Source organism: Oncorhynchus keta, unplaced genomic scaffold (genome assembly GCF_023373465.1).
Source record: "Oncorhynchus keta strain PuntledgeMale-10-30-2019 unplaced genomic scaffold, Oket_V2 Un_contig_23700_pilon_pilon, whole genome shotgun sequence".
NCBI lineage: Eukaryota > Metazoa > Chordata > Actinopteri > Salmoniformes > Salmonidae > Oncorhynchus > Oncorhynchus keta.
The window spans coordinates 1-10218 of NW_026283524.1; positions in this window are offsets into that span (position 1 = coordinate 1).

Genomic DNA, 10218 nt, shown 5'->3' on the forward strand with positions numbered 1-10218 from the left:
TGTAAATATATTAAATATTAATGTAAATGATAAATATTAGGTACGTACCTTTATGATTTATATTTACCTGATTGAGATATATTCATTTGTTGTTAGTGTAACTCAGCCATTTGCCCCCCCCTCTTGCCTGTTCATTGTATTGTGGTAAGTGTGTTAGGATAAAGGCAGGAAGTTGGGCCTTCGGGAGAGTCCTTGCTGGATGCGGGAGCGGTATAGTTTTTTGACCATACAGACATACAGACAGGTCATAATATGTATTTTCCATATAAAGTCATCTATGCTTTAAGTTGATTGGAGAATCATTTATTTGTTAGATATAAGAATAATAAACATTTTTGTTGCACCATATCCCTGGATGTCATGGAATGTTTGGCCGTTTGGAAACCTTGAGTGTGGACTGTATGCGTACCAAACAACCCCGCTTCAGGCTTGGGCAGTGGCTATGGTAAAGAGGAAAGGAAGCCACTACAATCAAGTCAAAAAACTCTGTGAAGGATTACTATCGGAAGGAAATCTCCGGTTGGACACACGCTGGATATTGTTCTATTTGTAATTGCAAGCTCGCTTGGAAGGATTTGAACTCCTAGAATTCGCCAGCCGTGAGTAACCACTGCGAATGAATGAGCTGCCCTGTTCAATGCGATCATTTGATCATGCATATTATGGAACCGCAAATGTGCTTTTAAGTTGAATGTTTGATAAACTTGGGAATGGAATTCAAAAGACTGCGCTGTGAAAACAATTAAGAAGTTTAAGTTTGGGAAACACTGAGATCCTACGCACAATGTAGCGTAATCTTATGTTTAATATTTGGCCTAACGTGGATATGCAATGCATCAACGCAACGAATGCAATCTAAGGATCTAAAGATACTGCGTGTTTAAACTTCATTAAAGGGACAACTTATAATGGGATGAAATGTTTAAAACGCATCTAAAATGCTGAACTTGCACATGTTCATTTCAAAATGGGTCAATATGCTGAAATGGAGGACTGTGTTTTAAAGCATTAAAGGAGGTCTAAAGGGGCATTACGTTTAACAATCAAAAACCAACAACTGTGTCATTGTAAACTGAGTGAACTAAAAGTGAATGATGGAGGATGAAATCCCAAATAAGACTCCACTGGAGAGGGCAGAGAAGCATCTAAATTCACTCAGCCCGGAGAGGCAAACTTGGAGTATGTACACGCAAAATGAATAAAATAAAAGCCCTTCTTGTTGATGGAGGAAACATTGAAACTGTGGATGAGAGTCTTGAAGCATTCCATGCTGTTCTCAATGGCTTTAAGAATGCTCATAATTCTGTGCTAGAGCTGGTCACAGAGGAGGAACACGAACAGGAGAGCATTAACTATTATCAACCAAGAATGAGAAATTATGAACATTTCCTGAAAGAGGTGGAAATATGGAAAAAAGCTGAAATCGAGCCACAAACGCTCATTGAGCCACACGACAGCATTTCCAATGTGTCAAAAACATCAAGTAAAACAAAATCTTCTAAAACGGCTTCCTCAGTGTCCTCTGCATGCCTAAAAGCTGAGGCAGAACGAGCAGCTCTACTAGCTCACCAAGCATCATTACAGGACAAGCATGCATTGGAACTGGAGATTTTTTTTTATTTTTAATTTTACCTTTATTTAACCAGGCAAGTCAGTTTAAGAACATATTCTTATTTTCAATGACGGCCTGGGAACAGTGGGTTAACTGCCTGTTCAGGGGCAGAACGACAGATTTGTACCTTGTCAGCTCGGGGGTTTGAACTCGCAACCTTCCGGTTACTAGTCTAACGCTCTAACCACTAGGCTACGCTGCCGCCCCGGCAGCTCAACTGGAATAACAGAAAGCTCAACTGAATGTTAGGATGGAAAAAATGGCACTGGAAACGGACATGGCAGCATATAATGCCAAACTGAAGGTTCTGGAGAGTGTTGAGTCAACTTCTCAATCTCATTCTGTGGCAGCCCATTTTCTAAGCCAAGAAGATGGAATGAACTCTTAATATGAGAACCAGGAACCCGAGGTCTATAAGGAACCTGAACCATCACCTGTTGCATTTGCTGCATTAGGTGCAGTTCCAAAGACCCCACTACAAAGAGTTTTACAACAACCGACCACAAAGCCATCAAAACCTATTCAGAAAACAGTCATAAACCACACCCTTCAGCAGCCAACATCAAGGTCTAGCAATCAACACAGAATCAACACTGCGGGTATCAGCCATAATACCAGCCATGATAACCTCACTACTGTCATGCAAAGGCAGAATGAAATTGCTGACCTCCTTGTACTACAGCACAAACAGGCCACACTCCCTGTTAGGGAGATACCTATGTTTGACGGTGATCCTCTAAACTTTAGGCCATTTATGCGTGCATTTGAGCATGGAATAGAAGATAAGACAAGCAGTCACCAGGATAGGATCTATTACCTGGAACAGTACACCTCTGGTCAGCCCAAGGATCTGGTCCGTAGTTGTTTGCATATGGAAGCCAGAAGAGGCTATGCAGAGGCTAAGAGGTTGTTAAAGGAACACTTTGTCACCACTGCTTACATGGAAAAAGCTTGGAACTGGATAAACATCAAACCGGATGATGGAAAGGGACTGGGTGGCTATGCACTCTCTTAGAGGATGCTGTAACGCTATGCAAGACCTACAGAACATGGAAGAGCTTAATCTTCCCTCCAACAAAGTTGATCATGTCAAAACTTCCCTACAAACTAAGGGAAAAATGGAGGTCTACGGCATGTGATATTTTAGAGAGAAGCCACCTGAGGGCCCAGTTCAGTGACCTTGTGACGTTCATGGAAAAACAGGCCAAAATACTGCAGGATCCGTTGTATGGAGATATCCAAGATCCCCTGACCAACAAAGTTTTAAAAAAACTAAACAGAAGCTGACTTTAAACAGCAGTTCAAATCCAAGAGTAGGGGAAGCAGCTTTGCCACTGCAGTAGATGTACTGGCAGATTGTGACTCGGAAAAACCTCTAAAAGAACAAACAGTCAAAGTCAAGAAACCAGGCGCCTACCCTTCTGATGCTCCCAGTATCTCATGTGTATTTTGCGCTGGTGAGCATTTCCTGGTCGACTGCCAACAGGTGAAGGCACAGCCACACGAAGCCAAGGTTGCGTTTCTGAGATCAAAAGGCCTTTCTTTTGGCTGTTTGATGAGAGGACACTTAAGCAAAGAATGTAAAAGAAGGATGACCTGTCAGAAATGTCAAAGAAAGCACCCCACTATCCTGCACATTGAAGGAAGAGAGAGATTTAGATCTCTGAAGGCAGATACGAGGGGTGTAGCAGTAAAGCGGGAGGAGACTGTCAGCAGTGCTCTTGTTTCACTGGAAGCTGGTGAAGATACCGGGGCCGGTACAGATTGTGCACATGCGATTGTGCCAGTTCAAGTAAAGATGGCAAATGGAAGCAAGTCTACGTTAACCTATGCATTTCTCGATTCTGGTAGCTCAGCAACATTTTGTACGGAGAGACTCATTACATTTACATTTAAGTCATTTAGCAGACTTAAACTCAGAAAGATCTCTTTGAGAAAAGGTGGCCATACCTGAAAGAAGTTCAGTCCCAGTGACAAAAGAATATTTCAGAAAGATCTCAAAAGGTGGCCATACCTGAAAGAAGTTCGACGTCGAACTCCTGATTGGCGTAAATGTTCCAAAGGCAATGGAACCCTGGAAAATCATAAATAGCCAAGGCAACGGACCGTATGCAGTGAAAACCCTCTTTGGATGGGTGATGAACGGTCCTCTTAACAATTGTACCATGGCAGAAGAATCTGGGCATCCTACGGTGATGGCCAATCGTATCTCAATTGCCGACCTGGGGGTTCTTCTTGTAAATCAGTACAACCATGACTTCCCTGAGAGAGGGTATGAAGAGAAAAGTGAGATGTCAGCTGAGGATCGTAGGTTTATGGAGATCGTATCAAGCTCCATAACCCTCAAACACTATCACTACTACTTACCGTTGCCCTTTCGCAAAACATATGTAGTCCTGCCAAACAATCGTGACATGGCAAAGCAGCGGGCTCTAAATATTGTCAGGAAGTTCAAGAAGGACAAAGGTTACGCTGCAGAGTACAAAGGCTTCATGGAAGAGATGATAACAAAAGGTTACGCCGAGAAGGTACCACAAGAACAGCTCAGAGAGAAAGGCAAGGTATGGTACATACCACACCATGGCGTTCATCATAAGCGCAAAGGAACGATACGTTTGACTGTTCATCATCCTATAAAGGTATATCTCTTAACAGTGAACTCCTTCAAGGCCCTGACCTGGCAAACACGCTTATAGGAGTCTCGCTAAGATTTCGGCAAGAGCACATTGCCATGATGGCAGACATCGAAGGAATGTTCCATCAAGTACGTGTCCATGAAGATTACTTAGACTTCCTGCGATTCCTATGGTGGCTGGATGGTGATAATAACAAAAGATTGGAGGAGTACAGAATGACGGTACATCTTTTCGGTGCTATATCCTCTCCAAGTTGTGCAAACTTGATACCAAGAGATTCCATACCTTTGTGGCTAATAGGGTTGCTATGATCCGTGACCTATCGAAAGCAAAACAGTGGAGGTATTTGAACTCAAAACACAACCCAGCCGATGATGCCTCAAGAGGATTACATGTTGAAATGTTCCTGAACTCAAAGTAAAGTAAATGGCGAACTCAAAGGACCAGAATTCCTGGAGAAACCAGAAACTCAATGGCCGAAAGTCCCCAAGGAGCTTGGCTCCATCCCTCCGGATGATCCAGAGGTGAGAGAAGACGTAATCGTAAACCATACAAGTGTGGAAGAAAAGAGTCCAACCAGCAAACTGATTGAGTACTATTCAACATGGAACAGCTTGAAGAAAGCAGTTGCCTGGATGCTGAAACTGAAGAAACGTCTTCTACAGTTAAGCCAGAAAAGGAAAATGATCTCTCAAACTGATCCAAGATCAGATCAGTCTGACAAACTCACTGAAGGAACAAATTGACAAGTTCAAACTGATGTTTGGAAAAGAAAGTCTGTCTGTGGATGACCTAGATGAAGCAGAAAAGGTCATCATCCGATTTGAACAACGGCAGCACTTTAAACAAGAAATTGCACTAGTTGTGAAAGGAAAACAATGTGCCAAGAGAAGTGGCTCAATCTGTAAGCTTGATCCAATTATTGACAATGGCATTCTGAGAGTAGGAGGAAGGTTAAGCAAAGCTGCTGTGCCTTACTTGCCTTGTGAGTCGAGTTTACTTGCCTTGTGAGTCGAGCTGTCCATCTAGAAGTTGCTAGTTATCTGGATACTGATTCCAGCATCAATGCCTGCACAGGCATCAGAATGGGCCCAGACAATCAGGCAGACAATGGCACCAACTTTGTTGGAACACACAGAGAGCTAGGAGAAGCTATGAAAGAGCTGGATCACAACAAGATTCAAAATGAATTACTGAAGGAAGGAGTAACATGGTCATTCAACCCTCCCTCTGGAGCCCACCATGGGGGGGTATGGGAGAGGTTGATCCGACTGGTGAAAAAGATCCTCTATTCAGTCCTTAAAGAGCAAGTACTGGATGATGAGGCTTTGCAGACAGCCTTGTGTGAAGTTGAGGCGATTATGAACGACAGACCAATCACTACTGTAACAAATGACCCTAATGATCTAGAACCCCTGACTCCGAACCATCTGCTTCATCTGAAAGCTAAGCCAGTCCTGCCACCAGGACTATTCCAGAGAAGCGACCTATACTCACGAAGGAGATGGAAGCAAGTACAATATATCACTGACCTCTTCTGGAAGAGATGGATCAGGGAGTATCTTCCACTTATACAGGAGTGGAACAAGTGGAACAAAACTAAGAGAAACTTCAGTCCTGGTGACCTCGTGGTCATCGTCGATGACACTGCCCCAAGGAACTCTTGGCTAATGGGGCGTGTGGTGGAGGCTTTGCCAGGGGCCAAAGGTCTTGTCCGGAGCGTCATGGTTAAGACTAAGACCAATATCTTACAGAGACCTATCAACAAACTCTGTCTGCTCCTTGAGGCGACGGAGTCACACACACACACACACACACACACACACACACACACACACACACACACACACACACACACACACACACACACACACACACACACAGTGTTCCATCTTAGAATCACGTGCACCTCTGATTCGTTGATGTCGTACTCTTACATTCTTTGATGTCATACATTTTGGACGTCAAACTCTTGACATTTTTGGAAGTTGAACACCTTTACACTTCAACTCAGACTGAGATCTATGGACTATTTTCCTATATGGAACCTTGTATATTTGTATATAGCTATGAACTGCAATAGTGCTCTGGTATAGAATGTTTTGTGTATTGGCTCTATGTTTGAAAGTAATTGTTGTGCATTCAGTGCAGTCAACAATTAGGGCCGGTATGTTAGAGCCGATTTGGACATATTTGTATAAAAGACCGAACATATGGAGCTCCATGTATATTTGTGTAAATATATTAAATATGAATGTAAATGATGAAATATTAGGTACGTACCTTTATGATTTATATTTACCTGATTGAGATATATTCATTTGTTGTTAGTGTAACTCAGTTTTTGCCCCCCCCCCCCCTCTTGCCTGTTCATTGTATTGTGGTAAGTGTGTTAGGATAAAGGCAGGAAGTTGGGCCTTCGGGAGAGTCCTTGCTGGATGCGGGAGCGGTATAGTTTTTTGACCATACAGACATACAGACAGGTCATAATATGTATTTTCCATATAAAGTCATCTATGCTTTAAGTTGATTGGAGAATCATTTATTTGTTAGATATAAGAAGAATAAACATTTTTGTTGCACCATATCCCTGGATGTCATGGAATGTTTGGCCGTTTGGAAACCTTGAGTGTGGACTGTATGCGTACCAAACAACCCCGCTTCAGGCTTGGGCAGTGGCTATGGTAAAGACGAAAGGAAGCCACTACAACAGGCGTACAGCATTAGAGGAGTACAGCATTACAGGAGTACAGCATTACAGGGAGCATTACAGAGAAGTACAGCATTACAGGAGTACAGCATTACAGGCGCATTACAGAATATTACAGGATTACAGGTGCATTACAGCAGCATTACAGGAGTACAGCAGCATTACAGGTACAGTACAGTACAGCATTACAGGAGTACAGCATTACAGGAGTACAGGAGTAGAGAGTACAGCATTACAGGAGTACAGCATTACAGGAGTACAGGATTACAGGAGTAGAGTATTACAGAAGTACAGCATTACAGAGAATATTACAGAGAGTACAGCATTACAGGAGTACAGCATTACAGGAGTAGAGGAGTACAGCATTACAGGAGAACATTACAGGATTACAGTATTACAGGAAGTACAGGAGAATATTACAGGAGTACAGCATTACAGGATTACAGTATTAACAGGAGTACAGAGGAGAATATTACAGGAGTACAGCATTACAGGAGTAGAGGAGTACAGCATTACAGGAGTACAGCATTACAGGAGTACAGAGGAGTACAGCATTAGAGGCGCATTACAGGAGCATTACAGGATTACAGTACAGCATTACAGGAGAATATTACAGGATTACAGGAGTACAGCATTACAGGCGTACAGCATTACAGGCTTACAGCATTACAGGGTACAGCATTACAGGAGTAGAGGAATGTAAAGGAGTACAGCATTACAGGCGTACAGCATTACAGGCGTACAGTATTACAGCATTACAGGCGTACAGCATTACAGCATTACAGGAGTACAGTACAGCATTACAGGAGTACAGCATTACAGGAGTACAGCATTACAGGAGTAGAGAAGTACAGCATTACAGGAGTACAGCATTACAGTGTTACAGGCGTACAGCGTTACAGGCGTACAGCGTTACAGGAGTACAGCGTTACAGAAGTACAGCATTACAGGAGTACAGCATTACAGGAGAATATTACAGGATTAGAGCATTACAGGAGTACAGCATTACAGGAGTACAGCATTACAGGCGTACAGCATTACAGGTGTACAGCATTACAGGAGTAGAGAAGTACAGCATTACAGGAGTACAGCATTACAGGAGTACAGCATTACAGGAGTACAGCATTACAGGAGTACAGCATTACAGGCGTACAGCATTACAGGCGTACAGTATTACAGGAGCATTACAGGAGTAAGTAGGTGTACCTTGCAGATCTGTACAGGCGTACAGTGCAGGAGCTTCTTGTAGTACAGGCATACAGCATTACAGGGCCTTGTTCTTGATGAGGTAGTCCCTCAGACTGCCGTAGGGGTCCCTCAGACTGCCGTAGGGAGGTACTCCATGATGAGACGCAGGTTCCTCCGGCCTAGGAATAGGGGAGGAAGAGGGTCAGACAGGCACCCAACAGAGGGAGGGAGAGAGAGGGTCAGACAGACACAGAACAGAGGGTCAGACAGACACAGAACAGAGGGTCAGAGAGGAACGCAACAGAGGGAGAGAGAGGGTCAGACAGACACAGACAGAACAGAGGGCCAGAGAGAGAACAGAGGGTCAGAGAGAGAACAGAGGGTCAGTCAGACAGAACAGAGGGTCAGAGAAGTATTACAACAGAGGAAGAGGAGATCAGGGTCTTACTCCATTTATTTGTATTTTTATGGAGAGCTACAGTCTGAACTTGTCCAATAAGAACAGATGTTTGTTTTACCTTGCAAAATGTCTTATTACAGTGTACGCTGAGGGCCCCTCTCTTCAGGGGCCCTCAGCCGTTCCTGATTGAACTGGTCAGCTAATTAACAAACCCCTGATTAGAGAAATCAGTCCACGGCTACAATAACATTGTGAAATATCTGGAGGTCCCAGAGGAAAAGGTTTGAAAACCTCTGCACTACTAAACACAACCCTGGCCTGTCTTTCACAAAATGGACACGATGAACTGATCTCCTGCCTTGGTAATTCACCCATGCTATTGTTTGAGGAGAGTGTACAATTATGAACTTGAAAATGTATTAATAAACCAATTAGTCACATTTGGGTAGTCTTGAGACAACATTTTGAACAGATATGCAATGGTTCATTGGATCTGTCTAAAACTTTACACATACACTGCTGTCATCTAGTGGCCAGAATCCAAATTGTGCCTTGGCTGGAATAATACATTATGGCCTTTCTCTTGCATTTCAAAGATGAAACCAGAAACAAACAAGAAAAGCATGTTTTTTTCTTTGTATTATTTTATACCAGATCTAGGGTAGCCTAGTGGTTAGAGTGTAGAGGCGGCAGGGTAGCCTAGTGGTTAGAATGTAGAGGCGGCAGGGTAGCCTAGTGGTTAGAGTGTTGGACTAGCAACCTGAAGGTTGCAAGTTCAAATCCCCAAGCTGACAAGGTACAAATATGTTGTTCTGCTCCTGAACAGGCAGTTAACCCACAGTTCCTAGGCCGTCATTGAAAATAAGAATTTGTTCTTAACTGACTTGCCTAGTTAAATAAAGGTAAAAATATATATATTCTCCTACATTCATTTCACATTTCCACAAACTTTAAAGTGTTTCCTTTCAAATGGTACCAAGAAAATGCATGTTCAGGTCCGGAGCCTGTTGGATTTGGGTATGTCATTTTAGGTCAAAATGGGGAAAAAAAGGCGCCAATCCTTAAGATGCACTGATTCCCTGCCTTGGTGATTTAAGTTTCTCTAGTTATGATGATGGTAAATCTCACCAGCACTGTAACACACTCCCTTGTACTTGACGATGTTGTCATGCTGAAGGGACTTGAGGATCTCTATCTCACGTTCAAAGTCTCGGAGGTGTTCTGCTGTGCTGTGCTGCAGCTTCTTGACAGCCACAACCTCCCCAGTGTTATCCTGCAGAGGGTCATACCTACACATCTCCACACTGCCAAAGTTACCCTGAGAGAGAGAAAGAGAGAGAAGGAGTTAGAGAGAGGGGGAATAAAAAGTGTGGAGAGGGAGGGAGTTAGAGAGAGTAAAATGTGCAGAGGGAGTGAAAAGAGGAAAAAGAGCGACAGAGCGACTCCCATATCTATTGAGCAAAATACCACAGTGTGACATCACAGCAGCAAGATTTGTGACCTGTTGCCACAAGAAAAGGTCAACCAGTGAAGAACAAACACCTTTGTAAATACAAGCATAAATATGGGTTATTTATTTTCCCTTTTGTACTTTAACCATTTGTACATAGTTACATTTGTAATGTCTTTATTCTTTGGGAACTTCTGTTAGTGTAATGTTTACTGTTCCTTT